The sequence below is a fragment of the Trichechus manatus genome, unplaced genomic scaffold (assembly GCF_000243295.1).
Source record: "Trichechus manatus latirostris isolate Lorelei unplaced genomic scaffold, TriManLat1.0 scaffold00206, whole genome shotgun sequence".
Taxonomy (NCBI): Eukaryota; Metazoa; Chordata; class Mammalia; order Sirenia; family Trichechidae; genus Trichechus; species Trichechus manatus.
This window is the reverse complement of record NW_004444142.1, coordinates 2,840,450-2,859,679: the sequence shown is the minus strand read 5'-3', so window position 1 is coordinate 2,859,679 and position 19,230 is coordinate 2,840,450. Positions and strand designations below refer to the sequence as shown.

The following is a 19,230-nucleotide window of genomic DNA, read 5'->3' as shown; positions in this document are numbered from 1 at the left end:
CAAAGTCTGAAAATTGTGAACCTTTGATACTAGTGATGGGAACTGCTGCTTTCCCAAAGCTGATTCTATAAACTTGGTCTGGAGGCTGGTGGCTAGGGCAAAGGAACGGAACTGGGGGCTCTCACACATTCTCACATCTATGTGTGTATGTGAACGTGTGCGTGTGTGCATGTTGGGAATGAAAAGGAGAACAGATATTCTGCCTGAGTCTGCATGAAGTCTGAGCGTCTTCCATTTGTCACCTTTGTTAGGCTACAGTGTAGCTCCCAGAAGGAATTCAAAAAGGAGCACAACCAGTGGTGTTAATATCCCCTGTAGAAAGGGGAGCAACAATTCCTGCAAGCTGAAAGGATCTCTACAGATGGTTTCCTTTCACCTCTATTACCCAAAGCCTATTGCTTTCTGAGGACTTTCCAGTGACAACAACAAAATAACCAGACAAGCTCATTCACGTATGCAGTAAGCCACTTCTTTTCAACTGAATTTGGTGTTGGTGATTTGATTTCATTATAGTACTTGTCCAGCTCCCTTTTAGTTACCAAGATCAAAGGAGACATTCTTACAGACTGACGGTAGATGCAATTTATAAAACTGTAAGCATATCAAGTTAAACTACTCTCTTAGAAAAATAGGAAACCAACTAATATCCAGCACGACAGTAGACTCATCCTAGCAGGTAGAGATCCATTTGCACTCCTGAACCTCTCACATTTTTCAGAAGACTTCATGAGGTAATCTGCATGCAAACACAGAGTGAAAGCTATTTCCAGATGATTCATTCACTCAGTACTTTTCCTGACTTGCTACAGCACCCACACAGTTCAGCATATATACGTATACAAGTGTCTTCTGGGTGGCCACAAGGGCCATAGAGGAAAGGTTAGCTTGAAAGTGGCTGGTAAGAATGCTGGGTTGATTTCCTGGCTCCATTTTGGTCTCCATTGCTTGTTTTGTGCCACTGCAGGCAGCAGAAGGTAATGGTTGAAAGCTTGGGCTCTGAAGTCAGAGTCACCTGGTCCTGTGACTTTAAAATCAGGAGATCTTGGGCAAGGTATGTAACTCTCTGTAAATCTCAGTATTTTTCAACTTTTAAAGGGAATAATAACCGTATCTACTTCATAGGATTGTTGGGAAGTTAAATGAGATACTAGACATTGAATTTAACAGTACCTGGCCCATAGCACAATAAATGTTAGCTATCACAGTAAGAATATGTGTGTATATATGTGTGTATATATATATACACACACATATATATATATACACATACACACATGTATGTTGTTAGATGCCGTCCACTTGATTCCAACTTGTATCAAGCCTATGCACAACAGAACGAAACACTACCCAGTACTGCCCCATACTCACAATTATTGCTATGGTTGAGCCCATTGTTGCAGCCACTGTGTCAATTCATCTCGTTGAGGGTCTTCCTCTTTTTCACTGACCCTCTACTCTACCAAGCATGATGTCCTTCTCTAGGGACTGATCCCTCCTGATTACATGTCCAAAGTATGTGAGATGTAGTCTTGCCATCCTTGCTTCTGATGGGCATTCTAGTTGTACTTCTTCCAAGGCAGATTTGTTGTTTCTTTTGGTAGTCCATGCTATATTCAACATTCTTTGCCAGCATCACAACTGAAAGGCATTGATTCTTCTTAGGTCTTCCTTATTCATTGTTCAGCTTTCACATGCATATGAGGTGATTGAAAACACAATGGCTTGGGTCAGGGACACCTTAGTCTTCAAAGTGACATCTTTGCTTTTCAACACTTTAAAGGGGTCTTTTGCAGCAGATTAGCCCAATGCAGTCTTTTGATTTCTTAACTGCTGCTTCCATGAGTGTTGATTGTGGATCCAAGTAAAATGAAATCCTTGACACTTCAATCTTTTCTCCATTTATCATGATGTTGCTTATTGGTCCAGTTGTGAGGATTTTTGTTTTCTTTATGTTGAGGTGTAATCCATACTGAAGGCTGTGGTCTTTGATCTTCATCAGTAAGTGCTTCAAGTCCTCTTCACTTTCAGCAAAACAAGGTTGTGTTATCTGCATAATGCAGGTTGTTAATGAGTCTTCCTCCAAACCTGATGCCCCGTTCTTCATATAGTCCAGCTTCTCGGATTACTTGCTCAGTATATACATTGAATAGGTGTGGTGAAAGGATACAACCTTGATGCACACCTTTCCTGACTTTAAAACACGCAATATCCCCTTGTTCTGTTCGAATGTCTGCCTCTTGATCCATGTACAGATTCCTCAGGAGCACAATTAAGTGTTCTGGAATTCTCATTCTCTGCAATGTTATCCATAATTTGTTATGATCCACACAGTTGAATGCCTCAGCATAGTCAATAAAACACAGGTAAACATCTTTCTGGTATTCTTGCGTTCAGCCAGGATCCACCTGACATCAGCAAAGATATCCCTGGTTCCACGTCCTCTTCTAAATCCAGCTTGAATTTCTGGCAGTTTCCTGTCGATATAGTGCCGCAGCTGCTTTTGAAAGATCTTCAGCAAAATTTTGCTTGCATGTGACATTAATAATATTGTTTGATAATTTCTGCATTCAGTTGGATCACCTTTCTTGGGAATAGGCATAAATATGGACCTCTTCCAGTCGGGTGGCCAGGTAGCTGTCTTGCAAATTTCCTGGCATAGACGGGTAAGCACTTCCAGTGCTGCACGTGTTTGTTGAAACATCTCCATTGGTATTCCATCAGTTCCTGGAGACTTGTTTTTTGCCAATGCCTTCAGCGCAGCTTGGGCTTCTTCCTTCAGTACCATCGGTTCCTGATCATATGTTACCTCCTGAAATGGCTGAACATCTACCAATTCTTTTTGGTATAGTGACTCGGTGTATTCCTTCCATCTTCTTTTGATGCTTTCTGCGTCGTTTAATATTTTCCCCGTAGGATCCTTCCGCATTGCAACTCGAGGCTTGAATTTTTTCTTCAGTTCTTTGAGCTTGAGAAATGCTGAGCGTGTTCTTCTCTTTTGGTTTTCTACTTCCAGGTCTTTGCACATGTCATCACAATACTTTACTTTGTCTTCTTGAGCCGCCCTTTGAAATCTTCTGTTCAGCCCTTTTACTTCATCATTTTTTCCTTTTGCTTCAGCTACTTGACGTTCAAGAGCAAGTTTCAGAGTCTCTTCTGATGTCCATTTAGGTCTTTTCTTTCTCTCCTGTCTTTTTAATGACCTCTTGCTTTCTTCAGGTATGATGTCCTTGATGTCATCCCACAACTAGTCTGGTCTTCGGTCATTAGTGTTCAATGCGTCACATCTGTTCTTGAGATGGTCTCTAAATTTAGGTGGGATATACTCAAGGTTGTACTTTGGCTCTCGTGGACTTGTTCTAATTTCCTTCAGTTTCAACTTGAACTTGCATATGAGTAATTGGTGGTCTGATCTGCAATCGGCCCCTGGCCTTGGAAACCCTGGTGGTGGTAGTGGTTAAGAGCTATAGCTGCTAAACCAAAAGGTTGGCAGTTCGAATCCACCAGGTGCTCCTTGGAAACCCTATGGGGCAGTTCTACTCTGTCCTACAGGGTCACTATGAGTCGGAATTGACTCGACGGCCGCAGATTTTTATATATATTTATATATAAAAAATCATCTCAAAATTCCTAAGGAAGCAAAAAACAGGAGACAGAGGAAGAAGTGGGGAGGGAAAATGCCTTAGTGGTCACATTATTATCACGCTGATGGAGGAAGGAGAAGGAAAAGATGAAAGGACAGAAAAGGGAGATGGAGAAGAGAGAACAATGTCTCAGGTTATAATTCCATCAGTCTGAACTTTTCCATAATTATTGCACAGTTAAATTCTCAAAGGCTCAGGAATTAATGGGTCCAGTCTGCAAGGGATATGAGTCTGGATATCAGGTGTATACATATGTACACTCACAAAGCCATTTGTGGATACAACAAAGAAGCACTAGAATCCACTGCATAAAGGAAGTGAAAGTCGAGTACATTTTGGTCAAGATGGAACAACCAATTTTCTGTTATCCCTATGGTACTAAAAACTGTCTTTGTAACTGTTGGGCAGGTAGATATGCAGAATGATCCACTGAGGTGTAGGGAAAAAAGAGAACTTCTATTTTTGTTCTCTTTTTAACTCATCCTTTAAATACTTCTCTTTTTTGCTCATGATATGTAATAAAACATTAACTAGAACACATAGTGTGTTTACAATGTATAAATAAATATATTTATTTAAAAAAATACGTATATCAGAGAGCCTCATGATCAAACCTTTGGAGAAACATCAGACTTCTGGCAAAAACTGGTTTAGTCCACTAGGCATGTTTCAAATACTTAGCAAGAGTACACACACACGTACACACACACGTACACACACACACACACACACACACACACACACATAGCTATAACTTCCTCCCTCTCCTTGTAAAGAACAGGCTACTGTTACCAAAAAAAACAGCCCTAGTCGTCAGTCCAAAGGGAAAGGTATTTTGGCAAGTAAGAAGGGTCTATTATTCTCTTAAGCCCTTGTATTATTTGGGCAATAATTCAGTCTTAAGTCTCCCAGCTCCCTGGTGGTAATATTAACAGCCTATCTCAGGCTTTTCCTGTTGCCTGAAATCCAGCCACACACTGACTTCACCATCATCCTCCTTGCTTTCTAACAGGTTTTAAAACCAGACGTTCAATTCTGTAGAAATTATGAAACTGACCTAAACAAGTAACTCCTGGAAGTTGCTCCCAGGGTCAACAATTATGTGACCTCACTATCAGAACACCAGTCTTTGCATGTGCCTTTCTTGGCTATACTCCTGGTGCCCAATGAATACACAACAATCACAAAAAGAGAGCATGTCTGTGAGATCTCAACCCATGCCAAAGCCATCACTAGCTTATAGCAAATATATCTTGAGTTAACCCACTGCCGTCAAGTCGATCCCAAACTGACTGCAACCTGATAGGACAGAGCAGCCACAATCTTTACGGAAGCAGATTGCCACATCTTTCTCCCACAGAGCTGCTGGTGGGTTAGAACCACCGACCTTTTGGTTAGCAGCTGAGCAATTAACCACTGCGCCACCAGGGCTCAACTTTTGAGTTAAAAGTTTTAAAATTTCATGTTGTTCAAGTATAGGCTGAGATTGTTACTTCTGCTTTCAGTAAAGTCTTAGAGGAAAAGTCAGCCCATGTGGTTTAAAGGGAAAGTACCAGGTCAATATAGTAAATATACTATATTGCCTGCCCTGCATACCTCTCCCCTTCTTTGGCTCTAACAACTTCAAAACTGTCCTTTCACAGTACTTCTCCCCTCTCATTCAAGTCTTCATTCCTAAAACCTTCCCAACTGTCTGGCTATTGAGCAAAAATCTTTCAGTTTTATTGTTCCTCTCTACTTTCTTGCTCTTCCCATGAGAAGACAGAACAGTATTCTTATTGCTTAAATAATATGAGACACATAATTAGAACTCTGGAGGGAAGAAATATTAGAATTTCTATCTGTTGTGGATTGAACTGCATCCTCCCAAATTATGTACTGAAGTCCTGGACCCTGTACCTATGGACGTAATCCTGTTTTCAAACAGGATTTTTCCTTTGTCGTGTTAATGAGGTCATACAGAGTAGAGGGGGTCCTAAACTTAATTACTTTTGAGTTATAAAAAGAACAGAACAGACACACACACACACACATATAGGGAAACCAATGCTATGTGAGGACCCTTCTACAAACAAAGGAACAACAAGGATTGTCAGCAGACACCAGAAACTAGGGGAGAGGTCCACAGAAAGAATCAACACATTGAGACTCTGAATTTTGACTTTTAGCCACTAGAACTGTGAGAAAATAAATTTCTGTTCTTTAAAGCCACTCACTTAGACGGTATTTTTTGTTACAGCAGAAGTAGGTAACCAAGATACTATCAGAAAAACTGCCACCTTTGGCCTGGGTCACCCTAAGCCAATGAACAGGTGGGAAGCAGACAGGCCCTGGCCGCCCCTAAGCAGCACTGGTAAGTGGTCAAGAGCATGGACTGCAGCTCTACTCTGGTTCATATCCTGGCTACTCTACCTATTAGCTCTAAAATGTTCTCAGGCTCAGTTTCCTCAACTGTAAAATCAGGATAAGAATAGTATTCATGTTATTGTGAGGATTAAGTGAGTTGATATATAGAAAGTGCATACAGTAAACATACAAGTATTTGATATTATCATTATTATCAAGACTATTCCTTAGAGTTCAGGTATCCTCTGAAGATCTAGGAAAGAGGCATTTGGCATTGTGAGGCTGTAAAAATGGCACTGCAGAAGCATCTACCTCCTCTAACTTCACAAGAGGAAAGAAGAAAAATCAAGATCAACAGCCCAAGGCTGACTGTTATGAGGCAGAGGTCAGACATGCCTCTTCTCTCCAACATTTTTACCAATTCTGACACCAAATGTCCCTTCCATGCCACTCTCTACTTCTCTTGCTGAGTTTGATAATTCACTGCGATGGCCACACAGAACTCACAGGCAATATTCACGATTATGGGGTTTATTAGGAAAGTAACAGGTTACAATTCAAGTTCAGGAATGCTCAGGATACAGTTCTTCCATCAGGACAGCCCCTTCTCAGCCATGCCCACAGACACACCTCTTTCTGGCCCCTTAGCCTCTGCCCTGCTTAAGCAAGTGTTACAAAGCTCTTTTAGCTCTGCTGATAAGTGCCCCAAGGACCCCGCCCCACCCCAGTCCACCAGTAAGCCTCAGCTCCAAAGTGCTCAGCTCTAGCTCCATGGGTCAGCAAACCAAGCTCCATCAAGTGCCCAGAGACACCCTACTCCACCAGCAAGCCTCCTGCCTGAAGGTGCTCAGCTTTTTTGCTCCGTGGGCTGGGAAGCCCACTGCGCTGTCTCCTGCAGGTCTCTTGCTGATCTCCTGCCTCTGCTGCCACTGTTTCTCTGCCACCACTTCTCACTGTCTTCGGTGTTACAGCTCTCTCAGTCTCCTGGTTTTAGGAGCGTCTCAGTGCAGGGATCCTGGGTCCAAAGGATGTGCTGTACTCCTGACTCTTCTTTCTTGGTAGTGGTGAGATCCTCTCCTTCCTGCCCCTGGGATGGCGCATTTTAAGCCTAATGGGATGGTGAAACTGACCAATCCCTTCGTTAGGATTCCATACACCTTATTTGCATGGTCCCACCCCCACATGGGTGCCATGAACTTTATTTGCATTACTAGCAAGCTACCCAATCCCCTTGGTGGGCCACAATTACCTTATTTGCATAGTCCCAGCCAAGTGATTATAACCCAAGAGTTACAAGACCACAGCAAGAAAGGCCATATAAAAGTGATCCACTGCACCACAGAGGCCTTTGATAAAGCCGTAGAACAGAAGGTTTTATTTCTAGTTCTGGCTCTGCCACAAGCTTGCTGTGGTCCTGGGCCAGCCTCTTTGTGTCATTTCCTCCCTGTAACACAGAATAATCATAATCCCTGTTTTAGCTCCACATAGCTGTTTGGAAGCAAAGATGAAATAGTAAATGTGAACATGCTTCTAAACATTCAAAAGTGCTCAAATGCTGTATGGTAAGGCCTATAATTCCTATTCAGGTATTGAGGTAGTTCTAGGTTCCAAATGAGTCACACAATTCTCATGCTGTTTGAGGGGGACCCACCCAGAGGGGCAGTTGGTGTATTTTAGAGACAGAAAACCATAAAAATAGAGAAAGCTGTCCTGGAATAAGGATTTATTTTGAGATATCTTACAACGAATTTGTCTACACCTACTATGGATCTGTGGTGAGAGGCTGGGTTACATATCAGGTCAGAGAGGTAATGGCCTTTTCAACGGTCTTCCGGAGACTATAAGGGTTTTTGAGAAAGGAAATGAATCAAGTAACAAGAGAATTAGGGGAAAGTGAAAGGGCAAGAATGCTCTCACACCTTCATACATCCTGCACTGACAGATGTCGCCCGTTTGAACTGTCCCCAGGACTGTAGGGCTGAGGTTCTTTGCCTCAGATGGGGACAATTCAGGATTTAAGACACACTGAATCTAATGTACCCATATGTGAATTCATTTCAAAGCATATCGGTTTTATAAATGTCCCAATCACCAACTTCTAAAACAAATACCAATAAGATAAAACCTGAACTACAGTTTTAGGGAAGAAGTCATATTTTAGAAAATCTGCAAAGTGAAGAAAAGTATACAGGAAATTAAAATCAGCTAAGTCCTACTGCCACCAGAAATGACTGACATCACTATCATAGTGTGTCTCCTTCCAACTGGCTCACTCTGCACACACATGTTCACATATACACCTGGGTTTACAAAGGAGGGATTATTCTGCATAGATAGTTTTAGTGCCAACATTTTTTTGCTTAATATGCTGGGATGAGGGTTGTCATGGGATATTCAAATCAGGCAGTGGAGAAGAAGAGAGTGCAAGTAATTGTTGGCAGTGTCTGACTGAGCTGTTAGTATGTGCGTTTATGTGCCAAAAGAGTTTGAAGACACAGGAAGAACATTATATTAATTCCAGTACATACATGTAGTATCTGGCCACCACAGTGGGAATGCAAGATAGGTGAAAAGTAATAAGAAAGTGTGATACTAGATTAAGAATGATCAATGCTCAAGATATGAGTCACCCAAACATGCACAAAGCAAATTTGATTCCTGTTGACTTTTGAAGTCTTCAGTAGACAGACATGAGGTAATGGGATCAGGGCTTCTATCTTCAAATCTAAAGCTTATGGTTTGGCTGTGACACACCATGATAGGTTGACAAACATGCCCCTTATTTAAAAATAGTAACCATTGTGTCCTACATTGAGAGCATTTTCTGGGGACCAGACTGAATCCCTTTTGCAGCCAGAAACACAGTAGAGTAGTATGTGTGGTTACTTATTGCCTCCTCTTCTCTGCATATATGACAAAGTCAAGAGAAGGACATAAACGTGCAATCTTTTGCCCACCTTTAAGGAAGAATCTTAATTGCAACACACAAAACACAGAGGTTGATCTCTTTAAAGACTTTGTAAGAGCATACCCTGCAGAGCATGGGAATTTCTACCCTATCTTCAAGAGCAGACTGTGGCAAGTACACTGGCCAGCATGAATTTGCTAAAGCAAATAAAGAATAAACCGTCCCTAAAATATTTAAAGAGGAAGAATGCAACTGCTCTATCTAAAACACTCTTAAGATTACTGATTAAGAGTGGCATCAGTGCAAAACTGACCTGAGGAAAGACAGCTTTATGGTGGGAGTTTTTCTTCAAAGTATTTAGAATTTGGGACTGGATTCTCTAACTTCTCTAACCTCACAGAGCCCTTGGTGACTTCTGGAGTGTATCTGGAGTACTCTGGTGACGTCTGGAGTAGCCTGCAGGTTTCAGGACAGGAGACGTAGCTGGAAGGAGACAGATCATAAATAATCCACCATCACTACCACCGCCGCCGCCGCCACAGCTAACATAATAACAGCAGCAGCACAGCCAAGGCTCACCAACCATTTATTTATTGTATGCCAGGAGCTCTGTTTTGAGTCGATCCTCGTTATTTGTGGATTCTGTATTTGTGAATTTGCCTACTCATCAAAAGTTATTTGTCACCCCAAAATCCATACTCACGGCACTTCCGTGGTCATGCGCGGAATGTGCAGAGCAGCCAAAAATTTGAGTCACCCAGCTGAGGGCAAATACAGCGACGCTCTGCCTTCTTGTTTCAGTTCTCATACTGCAAATAAGTGTCCTTTTTGCAATCTCTCCACTGCTACATTTTTTGCATTTTTGCGCTTTTAGTTGGTGATTTGGCTGTTTAAAATGGCCCCCAAATGTATTGCTGAAGTGCTAAGTGCTAGAAGGCTACGATGTGCCTTACAGAGAAAATACGCGTTAGATAGGCTTCGTTCAGGCACGAGTAATAGTGCTGCGGGCCGTCTGAGATGAATGTTAATGAACCAACAATATACAGTATATTAAATAGGGAGTCTGTACACAGAAACACTCATGAAACAAGGTTATGTATTAATTGGTTGATGAAAATGTTGTGCCCATTGAATCCAGAGACTCGCTGGAACCTAACCCTGTATTTCTTCTAGGAGTAATGGTTCAGTACTCGCGAATTCAGTGTTCCTGGTGACTTTATAGAACATAACTACTATGAATAACAAGAATTGACCATATCTCATTCAATGCTGGTGACACCTACGTGAAGTGGGTTCTATCATTATCCCTATTTTAGGGATGGGGACATTAAGACATAGCGAGGAAAAATGACTTGGCCAAAGTCACAGGGCTAGTAAGAGGTAGAGTCAGGATCAGAACCCAGAAGGTCTGAGTTCACAACCCTCACTGTTGTGATATGCTACATTGAGACTGCAGCTCAATGTCTTTAAAACTATATAATCTTTAGGATCTAATCTCATAGGGTCACTATGAGACAGAACCCATGCAATGGCACTTAACAACAACAATCTTTAACAAGTTACTCAATTTCTGATTCTTAGTTTCCTGCCTTTTAAAAGGATCATAATAATCTAGCCTATCCTCCACAGAATGGTTGTGAGGACCAAATGAGACGTGTGAATGCCATTTGTAAAATATGACACGCTAAACAATTTAATCTATTTTCATTATTAAGAAAAAAGAGAAAGGGCGTTTATTCTTTTATTTTGAGGTGTTCATTTTGTTCAATAGAAAAATTTTAATTTTAATAATCAATCAGCATAAAATGAAAACCAAACCTGTTACCAATGAGTGAATTCCAACTCACAGTGAACCTAAAGGACAGAGTAGAACTGCCCCACAAAGTTTCCAAGGAGCGGCTGATGAATTTGAACTGCTGACCTTTTGGTTAGCAGCTGAGCTCTTAACCACTATGCCACCAGGGCTCCTCAATCAATATAGGGCAATGAAAATAACTGATGTTTTCTGCTTTTTCTTAATACTTAATGTGCCTGCCAGTCAATATCAGCTACTGTCAATCAATATGGGGCAATGAAAATAACTGATATTGACAGGCCCATTAAGTATTAAGAAAGAGGAGAAAACATCCCCTGTATCAGAAACCTGTGATTAGAAAGAAAAAAAAGACAGTGACTGTTTTAATGAGATAGTGACTTAGCATGGCTCCTTGGGGGGTTCTGTAATAACTCCACTGATGAAGTACTGCTCTGTTGGCAGGTGAGTGACACTTCCCTTTCCGGAAAGGGGAAATGAATTTTCTTTCAAGGATTTGTGGCTCTCCAGATAATGACTTCCTTCCTGTTCCACAAAAACAAAGCACAGAAGCTGGAAGTAACAGCCTATTTCTGATCCCTATTCCACATCCCACGGCTGCCATCCACAGTCCACTTGGAAGGAGCTGCTTCTAGCTTCAAGTCCCTAATGCCTCAACTGCTTTTAGTAGACAAAAATGTCAGAATTTAAAAGCCAAGGTTAGAAAAGAGTCACCTCTGAGCAAAGCCACCCTGGACTCAGACTTGATCTGCTAGAAGTCATGTAACTCCCCAGCAGGCTGAAGTCCCTGATCTATACCTCTATCATGACACATACAGGCGTGATCTATGTGAATCCATTTCCCCACTCTGACCAGGAAGTCCCTAGGGAAGAGAGGCCATAGAAAAGCCTATTGAACTGCACTGCACTGCACTGTGAGCTTCATATAGGAATCTGAAGTTGGGACAGAGGAAAAATGAGCACTGTCTGAAATTAAACCGTGTAAGTATCAACAGAGAAGAGACCAAGCGAGAATGGATGCATAACCTGAAGAATGTCATCAATGTCACTGAATGGTACATGTAGAAAGTGTTGGATTGGTTTATGTTCTGCTGTCTATATTTTCAACAACAATAAAAAAAGACGGGGAGGGAGAGAAGAGGAACTTAGCCATCTACCATTAAGTAGTCTGTGAATGTGTTGCCAATAAAGATTTAGGAAACACACAAATCCAATCAAGGTGACTTAGATATAATTTCAGAAATACATGATAGGAATGGGCCTAAAGACTATTAATCTGTAATCTAATTAATTATTTAGAATTTAAAACTTTTTTTTAAAAAACACACAAGTAATCCATGCTCAAGATGCCCTGGTGGTGCAGAAGTTAAAGCATTAGGCTGCTAAACAGAAAGGTTGGTTGTTCAATCCCACCTGCCGCTCCACAGAAGGATGTGGCAGTCTGCTTCTGTAAAGATTTACAGCCTTGGAAACCCTATGGGGCAGTTCTATTCTGTCCTATAGGATCACTATGAGTTAAAATCGACTTGATGGCAATGGGTTTTGGTTTTTAATCCATGCTCACTGAAGAAAATTTAGAAACTATACATACATAAAAGAAATGAGAAGTACCCGCCATTCACTGGTTTGGCGGTATATCCTTATAGATTTTTTTTTTCTAAGTATATGTAGATAAGAAGAGTTTGGTCTGATTCCAGCATAACCCAGGGGACAGGTTATACTGATGCTAACAGACAACTGTCATATGCCAATGGTTGGAGTCTGATGTTAACAATTTTAATAGGTAGATGGAAAAAAGAAATGGAGATTCTGAAGGATAAGTAAAGAAGAAACATCTGTGCTGTTAAGAAGGTCAAGGAAGGAGAAACTGAAAATAACAACAGCTCAAAGTGTCCATAAGTTAACTGCAGGACTCAGATGGGGGCTTGGCAAAACTTGGAAAAACAGTTTGGCAGTCTCTAATAAATTTAAACATTCATTTCTACTTTGTGCCCCAGCAATTCCACTTGAATGTGTGTGCCCAAGATAAATGAAAAACATGTTGGCAAAAAGACTTGTCCAAGAATGTTCACAGCACCTTGGTTCATAATAGTAAAAAACTGGAAACACCTCAAATATCCATCAGTAGGGGAATAGATAAACTGTATCATATTTATGTAACAGAATACTACTATAGCAATAAAAATAAATGAACTATTTATACACACTAGGAATTATAACACTGACTCTCAAAACCATGCTGAACAAAAGAAGCCACTATCATGCACCCTGGTTTGATTAGTTCCTTTAATTTCACACCAACCCTGTAAGTTAGCTATTATTATCCCTCATTTTAATAATGAAAAAGATGCATCTATGATGAATCTTAGGTCCCTGGGTGGTGCAAACCGTTTGTACTCAGCTACTAACCGAAAGACTGGCAGTTTGAACTCACCCAGTGGTGTCACAGATGAAAGCCCTGGCAATGTGCTTTCGTAAAGATTATAGCCAAGAAAACCCTATGGAGCTCAGTTCCACTCTGTAGCATACAGAGTCATCGTGAGTTGGAACTGACTTGACGGCATTGGGTTTGGTTTTTTGGTTTTACGATGAGTCTTGGAAAAATAACATCCAAGATTATATTCATTCATTCATTCTTTCATTAAGTGTTTACTGAGCATATACTATATCCCAGCAGGCAGTGTGCCATGTGCTGAGGATATAATGCTAGTAAAAACAGAAGATTTTAACTTAGCCTTAAGGCCTTCTGCTATACAAAGCTTAAGGCCTTCTGCTATATAACATTGCCAGGTACTGTGACAGGCCTAAAGTGAAAAAATGAATGAGATACTATCCCTGCCTTAAGAAGTTCAGAGTCTAGCAGAGGAAACAGACTAACAACCAATTACAATATAATAAACGTAATTACAATACAAAGTACTTCAACAGGTATATACAAAGTGCTGTGTAAAACCAAAAAGGAAGTAACTGATAATTCTGCCGGGTTTGGCTGAAGCCAAACTAGCAAAGAAGCTGACATTTCAGATGGGTAATCTAACAACGGACAGAATGCCTTCAGGCATGAGGAAGAGAGGAAAGAGTTCAAGATTTGGAACTAACTACACCTGGCTTGGATGCCAGCTCAGTACTCACATTTCTGAAATGTGGATAATTAGCCAACAACTCGAAGGGTTGTTCTGAGAACTGGAAATAATACCTGTGAAGACCCAAGCACATTTCCTGTCCTGCAGAAGAAAACTCAATTTATAGTAACTTTTAGTTTTTGAACAAATAACTGGTGTTGGTCATATTGCCAACATGTATCTCCTACTGTAAATTTGTGTCAATCTCCAAAAAGCCTTGCCTCTCAATATAATGAAGTTTCTGAGGTTGAAAAGCTTGAGACTAGATCCTAAACCCAGAGCGATTTGCTGGCATTTGGTGTCCCTTCTTATGGGACATGACTTTAGCCCCAGTACATACCCTAGCACTGTGGTTAAGTAGAGTTGGCTGTCTCAGCCTGAGTGGCTTATGTGAAGGCTAGCAGTAGGGACACAAAAAACATTAGAACGAGAGGGAGCAGCAGCTACTTTGGACTGTGCCTCCTTGTAAAAAATCACTGAGAAGCATGCACCCTATCAGCTAACTTCCCTGTGTCCAGCTCATAGCAATGCTGGCTTTAATCTCCCTTCAAATTTCTAGAGCACAGGCTAGCAGTAAGTATTAAATTAATCTGAGAAAGACAGTCTAGTAAGATAGGACCAAAAATGGCAGAACTTTCTCAGTACACACAGGAGCGACTGTAAGGCTTGCCTGCATCCAAGATTTTAATATAGATCATGCAACAGGCTCAGCATCCCTTTGGATAGTACAGCAGGCTAGTGCTGCTGAATATAAAGGCATTTACAAAACAAGAGCTCAGAAGTTGCTTGTAAGGCTGACTCGGTTCTGGATTGGCATTTCCAGTTAAGCTAGAATCATTAAAGTGAGAGAGCGTCCATGGTGTCAGAGATCAAGGTGTCAAGCTTTGTTAACCACATGGGTTTATATGTGCACAGCTGACTAGCGAACTGAGGCAGAAGGTTATTTACATCATTGAACCATCAGAGCAAACACTGCAAACAGCTCTTCAAGGAGCACGACACGTGAAGAGTCTCTAAGCAGGCCTGCAAGGGAGACAGACATCACTTTCAATTCCAGATGTGCCACAAATAGGCTGTGATGTTAGACAATTATTTAAATCCCTCCCCAATAAAATAGAGATAATGAGGCCTTGAAGGATGTTGTGAGCGACATGAATAATGTAGGCAAGTGCCTGGCATCATTACTTGTATGTAACAAACACTTAATAGAGGGTAGTTTCTGTTACTATAATTAATGTAAGGTACTGTCATCTATAGTTTTGGGACCAAGGAGAAAACATACGCTGTTGAGTTGATTTATTTGGATAGAGGCCACGCCAACTGGTTTTTGGCTTGCTTAAATGGAACGGAGTTCAACGTGGTATGTAGTGTGTGGCTGGGGTGTGCGTGTGTGTGTAAAAGAGAAAGAGAATGAGTCAGAGAATTAAAATGAGAAAATGAATGTGTACTGGGTGAGTGGGGGTTACAGAGAAAAGATGGGAGAGAAAGGAATAAAAGTAGCTTTCAAAAGGAACATGTATACCTTATTATTAGACTGTAAGCTCTTTGAAGGCAAGATTTCATTTTCCTTTTTTATTCATCATTATACATTCCACAGAGTCTAGCATAATGCCTGGCATCCAGCAAGTGCTCAGTAAATATTTATGGAGTACACGCCTGGATCAGCCACTGCCCTCCCTTGCAGGTGTGGCCATGACTAAACAAGGAAAAGAAAATGCACATGCCCTCTGCCCCAGTGGCTGAGTCACTGTGTCACCACACTGACACACTGTGACAGGTTCCATTCACAACACAAATAATGCCATAAGGTCACTCCCCCAATAAAACAACAAACCCTAAAGAGGCTCCAGATTGTTAACATACAAAACGTCTTGCCTCAGTTTGTCAGCTGACCTGGTGATCCACTTCCATAAAGATTATAGCCAAGAAAACCCTATGGGGCAGTTCTACTCTACACATGGGGTCGCTGTGAGTAGGAATTGACATGACAGCACACAACAACAACCCCAATTAGCAGATCAGGTACATGACGTATTTTACTGACCTCTCCTGGACGAGGTGTTCTCCATACACTGCCTTCCTTAATCTTCATGACAAACTATGGGAGGTAGTATTTATAGTTTGTAGGTGAAGAAAATAAAATTCATAGAGATTAAGTAATTTACTTGCCTATGGTCAAATATCAATCAGGTTTCAAAGCCAGTGCCACATACCGAAAAAGAACATAACTCATACGTTTGAAGCTCAATGAATTTTCTCAAAGTGAAGACATCTGGGTAATTTACAACCAGATTAAGACACAGAACATGACCTGCACCCTAGAAGGCCCCTCTGTGCCCTCTCCCAGTCACTAGCTGTCCCTTCCCCCAAAGATAACCACTGTTTTGACTCTTAACACCAGACATTAGCCTAGTTGTTTCTGAAGTTTATATAAATGGAATCATACACTACGTTCTCTTTTTGTTTGTGAGATTCATCATTTTGTTGCATGTGGTATGTTAATTTGCATTTCTGTATTGTATTCCACTGTGTGAAAATGATACAATGTATCCATTCTAGTGCTGATGGAAATTTGGTCGCTTCCAGGTTTGGGCTGTTATGACTGGTGCTGAGGTGAACATTCTTGTACATGTCTTTTGATGTATATACACATGCATTTTTCTTGGGTACATACTTAGGAGTGGAATTGATCTGTTACTGAGTATGCAAACTGACTGTACTAATTTACACTCCCACCTGCCGTGTATGAGTTCTGCTTGCTCTATATCCTTGACAACACTTACTATTGCCTGTCATTTTAATTTTAGCAATTACAGTGGGTATGTGGTGGTATCATATTGTGGTTTTAATCTGGTTTTCATTGATGACTAATATACACAGTTTCATATGTTTACTGGCTGTTTGGATATCCTCTTCTCAAGGCTTTTGCCCGTTTCTTGTTGATTTGTATAAGTTCTTTATATATTCTGGATATGAGTTCTTTACCAGATATATATATTGCAAATCTCTCTTCCCATATTGTGGTTTGCCTTTAACTCTCTTAATGGTGGCTTTTGATTGACAGATATTCTTAATTTTAATGTAGACTAATTTATCAAGTTTTTTCTTTTTTTTAACGAACAGAAGTTTATTTCCTCACAATCAAAGTAGGCTAAAAGTCCAAATTCAGGGCATCAGCTCCAGGGGAAGCCTTTTTCTCGCTGTTGGCCTTCTTCTTTCGGTGTTCCCCAGGACTAGGAGCTTCTCTGTGCAGGGACCCCAGTCCAAAGGACGCGCTCTGCTCCCGGCGCTGCTTTCTTGATGGTATGAGGTCCCCTCAGGTTTTTTCTTTTATGGTTAGCGATTTGTGGGTCTTAAGATGCATTTTTAAGGACTTGCTTCATTAGAGATTGACTGGTGGAACTGTCAGCCAAGGTTTCCTTCCCTCTGTAGCCACATGTGCTACCTTAAACCACTGCAAAGCTCCTTTCCTGAAGTGTGACTCTTGACGAAAGTGAAAATATTGTCGTTCATTGATCAGGATACTGGCACTCAGAAGAAACCATCTGCTAGTCCCTGCCAAAGACCCAACAGCTGCTCCAGCGCCTGCTGTTTCTGAGTCTAGTTTCTAAGCCTAACTCTTCAGCTGGAATTCAATTCTGTGAGTACCTCCCCCTCCCCATCCTCCTGACCCTATATTCTTCCAATAAACTTGCCTGTAACCAAAGAACCCTTATTGATTCTCTTATTCACTTTCCTATACTGACATTATCTGTTTATATATGGCAATAAGCACAAAAGTGCAATCTGATCAGTCACACTGTGCAGATAAGACACATCCCCTTCTTGAGAACTCAGTCTTCATCCTTTCATGACTTCAGAATGATTTTAAAAAGCTTCCTGACATCCCAGAGCTGGTTCTGCCTTGCCACTCATGGCACTAGGAGAAACTGTGGCATTTTCATCTCATTAGCTCTTAGGGAAATGAAGAAGGGAAATCCAGCAGAAACCGGGCATTCTCCAATAAAGTAGACAGCAAAGACGTACAACAGGCCATTAACCCCTGTAATTATCAAGCAAAGGCAGCTCTGCAGCTGTGCCTAAGCATAATAATTACTATCTTTTTAGCTGGCGGCCATAATAATGAGCACTGATTATTTAAATGGCAGAGCAAACAGTATTTTGGGTGGAATATTATTTAAACAAGGAGCACTTCTAAAAATCAAATTTATCCTGAATAGCGAGCATGGGGTGGATACACAGCTACAGAAACACTAACTGTTATACTGGAAGGCTGTTTGGCAAGTCATCCTGGCAATCACTTCTCTCAGCCCTTCAGTTTCACAATCTATGCGGAGACATCAGCATTAACAAGAGATATTAAAAAAATAAATCAGAAATGATACCTCCAAATGAGTCTAAGCTTGGGAGCCATCTACGTATTGCACTGATGCTATTATAATATTAGGCATTTCTGGCTTCCACCTGTTGAAGTGTTCTCAGAGCCTGCAGCATGTCTTCAGCATGGCCTAAGTGGTGGCAAACCTTCATTCTTTGAGTTTGGTTGCATTGTAGCTTTTCAAACAGTCGAAACTCACTTGTAGTCAAAGTGGTCAAGTAAATTTGTGTAATTCCATTTCCCTTCTTAAAAAGAGACAGTACAACCTAGTGGTTAAAGGCATGGGCTTTGGAGTTAAGAGAACCTGGATTCTAACTGCCACTTGCTAGCGCGTTTTCTTGAACACGAGACATAAGCCTATTTGAGCCTCAATTTCCTTATGCACCAAAAGGCTTAAGAGTCCATCTGATGGGTGTGGTAAATAAGATAATGTATCTGAAGCTATTATGTTGTCCTTGTGTATCATCGAGTCCATTCTGACTCACAGCAATCCTACAGTTTTTCTTATTATTACTAAGAAAGGAGAATGGCTTTTGTCTGTTGAGTGTAAACTGGTTCTGAAAGGACCCAAAGAGAAGCTGGAAGTTTTAAGCATAAGCATCATCATTAGAGAATGTCAAGACTTTTATTCACAGGTGTTCCTACTGGTGTCTAACAATGCCTAGCCACTCATGCTGCAACTCTGAGTCTGACCCTAGCAACCTGTTGGTGGTACAGGGAGACAGTGAAGAGATGGTAACTTTTGATGCAGGGAAAAAAATGAAGGAACAGATTGAGGAAACAGAAGTTACTCAAGGGACAAACAGAGGACATGGTTGTACCCACATATATACGCACTGAGGGAGTATGGGAGAATTAGGGACAGAAAAACTGCTTTAATAGGCTGTATCTTTAAAATCTGGAAGGGCTGGTTTCTGAGGTAGTGCTAGTCAGGTAGAACTGACAAGTCTTCTGATAAGAAGGCTTTATCTGGTTCAGCAACTAGATTAATAACTTCTCCCAGACGTTTGCCTAAAACTTTG

General features: G+C 41.0%; 1 protein-coding gene across 3 annotated transcripts in view; it reads right to left on the bottom strand.

Annotated features, from left to right (window-relative positions):
• Nucleotides 1-19,230, bottom strand: part of STON2 (stonin 2) — a 97,203-nt gene that overhangs the window by 21,727 nt on the left and 56,246 nt on the right. Inside the window, exon 1 of one of the 3 annotated variants that reach the window (XM_023742230.1) lies at nt 9,209-9,378. The exons of the other annotated variants lie outside the window; for them this stretch is intronic. The gene's annotated coding sequence lies outside the window, so the exon portion shown is untranslated. Of the gene's footprint in view, nt 1-9,208; nt 9,379-19,230 lie in introns of those variants that run through there. 3 annotated transcript variants of the gene reach the window in all.